The sequence below is a fragment of the Lissotriton helveticus genome, chromosome 3_1, assembly GCF_964261635.1.
Source record: "Lissotriton helveticus chromosome 3_1, aLisHel1.1, whole genome shotgun sequence".
Taxonomy (NCBI): Eukaryota; Metazoa; Chordata; class Amphibia; order Caudata; family Salamandridae; genus Lissotriton; species Lissotriton helveticus.
In genome coordinates, this window is record NC_136061.1 from 1,050,380,835 (window position 1) to 1,050,390,864 (window position 10,030).

Here is a 10,030-nt window from a genome sequence, read left to right on the forward strand (position 1 = left end):
TGGCCGAATTGATAATTTGGAAAACAAGCATTTGCAATGCAATAGGTACGCAATTGTGAGATTTTAAGCTATTGGCATTGTTAATGACAATGCCTTTTATTTATGTGTTTAAAAAGCCTGCAATATTAAAAGGCATTGTCATTTGCAATACCAATAGGTCAAAGTTTCTAAAATGCGTGACCTATTGCATTGTGAATGCTTGTTTGTTATTTTGGTGCCCTGCCCTATTTTCTGTCCCAGTCCGACAGTGTACTGCACCCATGCCGCTCTGCACTTTTATTAAACGTGAAGTTTAAATATTAACCCAAAAGCAAGGCTGAATATGAATTAGAGGCCAGAGTCAACCAGAACGTTTTGGATTCAGGACGTTGCCAGACAAATTATTATTGGTGTAACAGTATTTCAGAGGTACCAGCCTTTCATAAAATGTCCTTAACCTGACACACGACTAACCTTTCCCCCAACCCTACCAGTCTTACAGATGTTTGTATTTTGCTGCAGAACAACGCATTAGAGGGTGTTTACGACAAGCCTATATAATGTTCCTGGGTGAGGAGAGATGGAGCAGAGAATGGAAAGAAGACGGACTCCATTGGACTGACCACATCTGCATCCACTTCAGCCTCAGAAAAACCACGACCCACCACCACCCGCAACAGATTCCTCGCAGGAGCTGGAGCAAGATCACCGCCGAGCAGCTCACCACCTCCATCCGCCAGAACCCCCCCTCCAGCACAACGGACCCCAACGAAGCAGCCAGCAACCTCACACAGTGGCTCACCAACTGCGCAGATGACCTCGCACCACTGAAGAACCCTCCCAGCAGACCCGGCAGCAAGAAAGCCCCCTGGTTCACCGACGAACTCAAGATCTCCAAGAAGAACTGCCGCACCCTCGAGAAAGCCTGGCGCCACAACCAGACCACAGACAACATGACGGCCCTCAAGCACGCCACCCGCAAACACCACCAGCTGATCCACACCACCAAGAAGACGGCATTTAAAGAACAACTGGACAACAACGCCCACAACAGCAAGGAACTCTTCAGCATCGTCAAAGAGTTCTCCAACCCCAGCGCCGGAAACAACGACATCACTCCCTCGCAAGACCTCTGCGACTCACTCGCCTCATTCTTCCACCACAAGATCGCTGATATACACAACAGCTTCGGCGCACCGACCACGCACCCAACCACCGAACCAACGCCCCCCACCACCACCCTCTGCGCCTGGACCCCAATCAGCACCGAAGACACCACCCGCACAATGAACACCATCCACTCCGGATCACCAACCGACCCCTCCCCCCATCAGGTCTTCAACAAGGCCGACTCCATCATCACACCCCAACTCCGGGACATCATCAACACCTCCTTCAACACCGCCACTTTCCCGGAGATCTGGAAGCACGCCGAACTCAGCGCCCTCCTGAAGAAACCAACAGCTGACCCCACCGACCTCAACAACTACCGCCCCATCTCGCTCCTCCCTTTTCCTGCCAAAGTCATCGAGAAGACCGTCAACAGACAGCTCGCCGCCTTCCTCGAGACGAACGGATCCCTCGACCCCTCGCAGTCCAGCTTCCGAGCCAACCACAGCACCGAGACCACACTCATCGCAGCCACTGACGACATCAGATCCCTGCTCGACAACGGGGAAACAGCGGCCCTCATCCTCCTGGACCTCTCTGCAGCTTTCGACACTGTCTGCCACCGCACCCTAGTACAGCGCCTCAGCAAGAGAAGGCACTGGAGTGGATCATCGCGTTCCTCGCCAGAAGAACCCAGAGAGTCCGCCTCCCCCCGTTCAGATCCGAGGCCACCGAAGTCATCTGCGGCATACCACAAGGATCATCACTCAGCCCAACCCTCTTCAATGTCTACATGAGCCCTCTCACAGCCATCGCACGCAAACACAACCTCAACATCATCTCCTACGCCGACGACACCCAGCCAATCCTCTCCCTCACCAACGACCCCGCCACCGCCAGAACCAGCCTACACGAAGGGATGAAAGACGTCGCCGAATGGATGAAGAACAGCCGCCTGAAACTGAACTCAGACAAGACGGAAATCCTCATCCTGGGATCATCACCCTCCGCCTGGGACGACTCCTGGTGGCCCCCTGCCCTGGGCACCACTCCCAAACCAACGGACCACGCACACAACCTGGGCTTCATCCTGGACTCCTCCCTCTCGATGACCAGACAAGTCAACGCCGTCTCATCATCATGCTTCAACACCCTGCGCATGCTCCGTAAGATCTTCAGATGGATCCCCACCGAAACTAGGAAGACGATCACCCAGGCACTCGTCACCAGCCGACTGGACTACGGAAACACCCTCTACGCCGGAACCACAGCCAAACTTCAGAAAAGACTCCAGCACATCCAGAACGCCTCCGCACGACTCGTCCTGAACATCCCCCAACACAGCCACATCTCCGGCCACCTGAGAGACCTGCACTGGCTCCCCATCAGCAAGAGGATCACGTTCAGGCTCCTCACCCACGCACACAAGGCCCTCCACGACCGGGGCCCCAAGTACCTCAACAACCGCCTGACCTTCTAGGCGCCCACCCGCCAGCTACGATCAACCAGCCTCGCCCTCGCCGCCGTACCACGCATCCCCAGAGCCACCGCCGGGGGAAGATCCTTCTCCTACCTTGCAGCCAAGACATGGAACTCCCTCCCGATCCACCTCCGGCTGACCCAGGATCAGCTCTCCTTCAGGAAGTTCCTCAAAACCTGGCTCTTCGAGCAGTAGCGGACCCCTCCCCCCAGCACCTTGAGACCCTTCCGGTAGAGTAGCGCGCTATACAAATGCCCATGATTGATTGATTGATTGACTGCGTGCCCTAAAGCCCATCTTCTGATGCGAGCAGGTGCTTCGCTCTCTGCTTCCCCGTCCCGCGTGCCGCAGCTTCACACGAGGCGGCCCTGGGGCAGTGGTCTCTGACAGGACTTGCTGTCACCGGGGGGCTCACATGTCTCTTCCTCTGACTCACCGCTTTTCTGTGAGAGTATCGGGTGCGTGCGTGCGCATGTGAGCGTGCACGGTCACTGGGGTTTTAGCAACCACCGTACTGTACCCTAAGAACAGCAACTGTACTCTACAAATCTTGCAACTATTGAGGAAGCAATGTCACACTTTTTCCGTTTATTACACACAATAGAGAGTTATGAAAAACAGATTTGCGAAAACCACACGGTTTGTGTTTTCTTAGAGTATATCTGTTTAATAATGTTTCTTTATGCACAGTGTGCTTGTAATCCGTTTCACAGAGACGTAGGACAACAAGCAGGATTGTGGTAGAGAGAAGGGAGAACGTGGAAGAAAGCAAGATGAAACAAGCATTTGCAATACAATGGGTCTACAATTTATGGGAGACCTATTGCATTGGCAACTTTGAATCATGGACAACGGGAGGGTGGGGGGGAGAAGGCACCTTCATCGGTAGGGAGAGAGGGGGGAGAAGGCATGGACAACGTGGGGAGGGGGTAAGAGAGGAGAAGGCACAGACAAAGCTCTGTGACTATGAAGGAAATAGTACACGCCAGTGTAACAATGAAGTAAAGGGGCCAATAGCCATGGGAGGTTACAAATGACATCATGGTAGTACTAAGGCGGGACTAACAAGCCTATCATGGAATAACACGCAAGCAATTACGAAGGACAAAGACAGAAGCCGATCAAAAATATGGGCGGAGAGTGGGGTTAGCCTGTCTACCATAGTCGACTACAGCATGCCTCGCAGAGCGAGCAGCGCATGGGCGCTGTCGCTAAAGCATTGCCTAAAAATTAACCCCGGGCGTAGTGGGCATTGTGGGGCTACGTGGAGGGCCACAGAGTTGAGAACAAACTCTGTGGAACTACGGGGAGCTCCGCTACCCACCCGTCTCCCACCCCCCTATTAACAATTGCTTAAAACTTAAATAAAACGACTTTAAAGTAAATAAAAACCACTTGCCTTGGCTGCGGCGTCTCCAGGCTGCCCTCCTCCTCTTCATCGCCGTCTCTGGGGCAACTGCGCATGTGCACACGACCGCACCTGCTCATTTCTCGCGAAAAATTTGCGGGCGAGCGCCCATGCGCAGTTGCCCCAGAGACGACGATGAAGAGGAGGAGGGCTGCCAAGGGACGCCGCAGCCAAGGTAAGTGTTTTTTATTTACTTTAAAGAAAGTCATTTTATTTAAGTTTTAAGCAATTGTAAATAAGAGGGTGGGAGGCGGGCCAACTCGGCTCCGCCGTGGAGTGTGCAGAGCTTTGCCTACTCCACGTAACAAGGAGTAGGCAAATCTCCCCACACTCCGCGGGTGGAGCGGAGGTCTCCGCCCGGGGTTACTAAAAAGCTAACGCTGATCTAAGTTTGCTAAATTGTAATGTCCTACGTAATGGAACTAAAAGACTATGCGTAAATGGCTGGTAGAATCTGCAAAAAAGACACAAAGTGTAGCTGAGTCTGGGAAAATAATTAATCACAGGGAAATCTGCAGATTCCAGCCATACCGAACTGGCCAAAGGAAAGCAGAGTGAATCCAGTCGGAATCTGCTTGAGAGTGTCTGTTGCCATGAATGTATTACCTGGTCCAGGTAGGGCTCCAACAGGCCTGGTACCATGATTATGGACCTATGATGGCCATGAAGAAACATGGATGGCCCATGGAAAAGAATGCAAGAATGGGCAAAATGCTAACTTTTTACCTTTGCTCTCCGTAGGCTGGGTGGTTGTTTCCTGCATAGCTTTCCACTTCTCTCTAAGTTCGACTGGGTGACTGCCTCCTCACTCATGGCATGCTCTTGCTTCCTGAGCGTCAAGCCAGCAGTAACTATTTAGTGACTAATAGATACACAGTTATGATAATAGGTATGCACAATGGCTGTAAGTTTTGCAAAGACCCTATTACATAGTGGGACGAAACGTTGTCGACAACCTTACAGATCAGGCCATCCTTCAGCCAGTGTAACCACACACTAAGGCTGTTAACAAATGTAAAAATTGAATGGTCGATTTCTGTTTTCATGAAAACCCTTTGCAAATTGCACATTGTATATAGTCACAATTGTTTTGGTTTCATGCTTCACTTGGCGATATAACGCACATAGTGTAGCGCTTTTTAAATCTAAGAAAGTGTTTTATACTATTGAACTGTGTATTTATTAAAACATCAAAGAACAAACTGTTTAGAGTGTCCCTTCTGCCCTCTGATGTTAATAGGGGTTTTGCAAAACTTCCTACCATTGTGCATACCTATTATCATAACTGTGTATCTATTAGCCACCAGAACCGTTGTTTTCTTGTATAAACCTAATACCCCCGTTCCTAGTGAATAGGGTTCCCCTGTCCCGAGCTGTGAGCAGTAACTATTTAGTCATGGTAGTGGTGCGCAGTGCTTAGCTTGTAAAAAAGTAAGGGCCAGAGCCCTCTTCAGGAGTCCACTACAGCTTGCACCACCCACATCCCATGCCAGCACTGCCAAAGAGAGTACCTCTGTGTAAGTGCGATAATTCTGGCTATTTGAGGCCCCCAAAACTATATGAATGACTTGGGCGGCAGGTATTAGATGTTTTTATTGAATATTAGATTAATACATAACCGTTGTATTGCTTATCTCTAAATAAGACAAACAGCGCCACCATGTGGCAGTTGTCATAAGTGCCGGTGTTGATAATTAAGTGCTGAGCACAGGAAACCACCGGCTCAAATGAAGCACAGGTGGTGTCACAGTCTCTTTAGACACCTGGCTGTTGTGAATTAAAATTGGTAAGGGATTGAATTAATTTAGTGGGTGACCAGTCGCCCAAACCACCACCCACCCGCTTGAGGTCTTAAAAGTGATTTGTGACTATTTCTCATTTTTACCGTTAGTTGGTACAATTTATTTTTATGAAAAGCTCAATCAAGGCAAACTCTTTCTACCTTTTCTGCTGGCCATTTGGGTGCTTCTTTCAACGAGCCATGCAGAGTCGAAGAAGCGAGGAAAATAGTTGACTCTGGAAGCTGCGCTGCCATCATTTTATTAGATCTCAGCGCAGCCTTCGACACGGTAAACCCCTCGATAATGATTCAGAGGCTGAGTGATGTCGGGGTATCAGGGCTGGCTCTTAACCACATCGCTGCTTGATAGTTTCCCCTGCTGTGCTGGACAGCAACGAAAACGGGTGTGGTTATGACGAGCTCAGCTCGTCATGAGCACCTGAAAGGTATATGCCATGACGAGCTGAGCTCGTCATGAGCATGGAAGGGGTTAATTGGCTTCAATCCTTTCTCACTGACAGAACTTTTTCTGTCTTTTGAAGAGGAAGCAATTTCTAAACAGATTCCCTTGCAGTTCGGCGTCCCCCAGGGATCCTCACTTAGCCCTACCATGTTTATCATCTACATGAGGCCATTGGCTCAGGTGGTTCTTCCCTGGGGTGCCCAGTTGGTTACTTATGCCGATGATACCCAGCTGGCAGTCTCCCGTTCCAGACAGGGCACCTCTGGCATTAACCTTTCTTCTTGCCTAAGTAAAGTGCTTGAATGGATGGACGCATCCTTTCTTAAACTGAATGGCGCCAAGACTGAAATAATGATGCTGGGGCACATGGCCCCCAACAATTTAGATTCTTGGTGGCCTAGTTGCCTTGGGCCGCCCCGCCCCCCCAAGAAACAAATTAAGAGCCTTGGCGGCCGGCTAGATCCCAACCTTCATTTTTTAGTACAATCTCGTAAGGTTGCAGCAACCTGCTATGGTTTGATTAGACTGCTAAGAAAGATCCTAAATCTCCTCCCTTTTGAAGCCAGGCGTCAGCTGATCCAGTCTCTTATTTTTTTGCATTAGCACATACTGTGCATTTAGTGTGCACGAGATAGCAGTGATCTTATATTGATGATGCAGAGTGTAAAGATGTAACCATCTGTGATATACCGGTGCCCTGTATAGCTGATGGATGACAGTACTCGAGAACAGACAGCTAATGCTGTTTACAGCAAGAGATATTAGCAGGTAAAGGCACCTACAAGGGATTTATTTTAAGTGAATTCTGTTTCAATTATTATCCTAGGTTTGGATTGGCTATTTTAATTTGCCTGTCATAGAGTGTTTCCATCACAAAAACATTTCACAGTTATTTCAACATATATTAATCAACATAAAATATACATGAAGCACAGATGTATATGTTCAAAAGAGCTTTATATTCTTGAAAGACAAATTTTAGGATATATATATATATATATATATCCTAAAATTATTGCATTACACAGTGCAACCGGAAGTTCTACCTTCATACAAAACAATGTACTTCCTGGTTACAATTGTGGACACCTTTTCTCTGGGGGTTTAACAATATTAAAAAGAAGTATAAGATGTAATTGTCAATGTTTTGGTCTAATGAAGGCTTTCGTCCACTAGACCTTCTTCAGGACTGTTAATAAAATGATTAACCCTTCAATCTGTATGCAGTATGATTTCTGCAATCCCAAAAGATTAGTGTAGTATCGATCAACGGTGTCATACAAAATAATTATTGTTATTTCATCAAACTGAGTATTTCGAGGCCAAACAGGAGTTGTGGTCAGTCTTCCTGATTGAGGGGTCTTCCTGATCGAGCGGTGCCACAAGTGGATGAAGGTATCCTGATCACTTGAAGAATACGCAGCAATTGCAGTGGCCCCTTTGTTACACTGGTTTTTAAAAAAGGGCCACGCATCCAGCCTCGGGTTCTTTCTTTGGGTTAATGCTAAGTGCAGGACGAGGCCTTTTCCTACATGACCACAACGCCTGTTTCTCCTTGAAATACTCCGATTGAATAACCTGCCTATTTTATCAGCTGCATAGCGAAATTAAGAAAAAGACCGCTTGGTTACACTGCACAAGAAAGTAGATGGATTTTTTGCCGGTTCACAGAAAAATTCAGGCTGACAGTGGATCTTAAGCTACGAATAGCAAATTTCTTGTCTAATGTAACTGGTGCTAATGTAAAGCGCTCCAATACCTTTGGGTCGAGTTCACGCTAAATAGGACTGCAAAAAAAAGGGAGGGGAGCAAGCGGGGAGACAATATTATCCATCTACAATCTCTTGCTAAAATTCTCTAATCCCAATTGTTTCAAGACCTTGCACTTTTAAAAAATCTTACACTTACCAAAATAATCCCTAGGAGATGGTATGGTTTAATGAAATAAGCAAGGGATTAAAATTAGATCTACATGGCCTGCTCCAAAGGGAATCCACCAAACAGGGCATAAGGGCTGAAAGGATCCAGCTACAAGTCGCTAAGCCAGAACAATAATTTGCAATGCACTAGGTCTTGCTTTTGCAAGAATTTGAGCTATTGGCATTGTAAATGACGATGCCTTTTTGTTAATCTGTTTTGAAAACCTGCAAATGGTGCGTAAACACGCACTTTGTACTTGTAGGATTTATAGTCGGTGCTTACGAGAAGCAAGGCTGGCAGTAACGGCACCTCTTTTACTGCCAGCCTTGCTTCTCATAAGCAAGGACTATAAGCACAAAGTGCGTGTTTACGGACCACTTGCAGGTTTTCAAAACACATAAATAAAAGGCATTGTCATTTGCAATGACAACAGCTCAAACTCTCGCAAATGCGAGAAAAAATTGCATTGCAAATGCTTGTTTGTTCAACGGGGTGCACCCTGCACCTGCAGAACTATATCGTTCACCAGTTTTGTTGAAGTATCTTGGGCGCATGGGCATGCACGCCAGAAAATCCAGTTTGAGAGCATCATTTCAAAATTATGTTAAAAATGTGGGTGTGCATTCTCTCACAATGTCAATGGTGTGCAAAATAACCATGGATTGGGATGCGGCCTAGAGTGATTACCAGTGGCTACTTCTACTTACACCTAGAATGAGCCAGAATGTTCTCTGGGATAACTGACGTAAGCATAATAGTCTTGGGTTCTGATGAGAAGAAGCTATTTGGAATTGTGCTGTGGCTGGCTTGGGCTTGTTGCCCTGTGCGCATGTCCTGCTGCTTCCACACATTTGTAAATAAACTGAACTGTAATCTAGGACGTTCTTGAGTTCATGCAGTTTATTCCCAAACGGATCTTGGTTACAAATGTCTACTCTGTGATGAATTACAGTATTTGTTGCATTTTTCAGAAAGAACAGCCTACTAGGTATTGCCACAGAGCTTATTCCTCCTTAATTCTGACTAATTGAGCAAGAGCAACAGGAATTCGAAAAACACATGGTGGTGCTACTCTGGTAACAAGATTCCAGACATGTCCAGTAGGTGGCAGCGCTCCTCCATAAGGCCATAACCGACATTGATACTTGGTAAATACCTACGGTGCAGTTCATCAAGGTGACTTCTTGCCTTGCCTGTTATCTTTTTTCTTTAGATTGAAAGACTGCACCTAAAACACAAAAAAGCAAAACATCATATTGAATGGAAGCAGCGATCAAATATTTTATCTTCAATTTGTTGAAGCAAAATCCAAGTGAAGGCATCAAAATACACTTATAGGTTTCGTAATATATTGTCATAAAAACAAAAACAAAGCCTGCTTCTAATTCAGTCAGTAAAGTGAATGATGATTTTGAAGAAGGAATAAGAGCTTGCCTGTGTTTTTGGGTAGCAGGAATATGATGTGAAGGTGCACCTCGATAGGGGGAAAATGTCTAAACCTAGAAAAGCATTCAAACTAAAGTCACCTCTTCTCTGTTTTCTAGGAAATGGCACGGTACCTGTGGGTCACAACTCTGGATGCAACAGCACAATTTTTAATTCAGATATGCAGCATGGCACCTCCAGTCTAATGGACCTCTACTGGGCTTGTGGAGAACGCCTCTATCTCCAACTGCCTCCATAATGGAATGGACTATACAGCCTGGTGATCCTGCATTAAGTTCACCTGGTGGTTCAAGCAGCCAATATTTCCCACATTCATTCGCATCCAATGACAGGCGATGTCACCTTGCTCCACCGGCACCAGCAAACTGCTCAATGCTTCGCCAACGACACTTTTGATGACATTTCCCAAGAATTCCGCCTTTTCAATGAAGCCCAGCTCTTTTT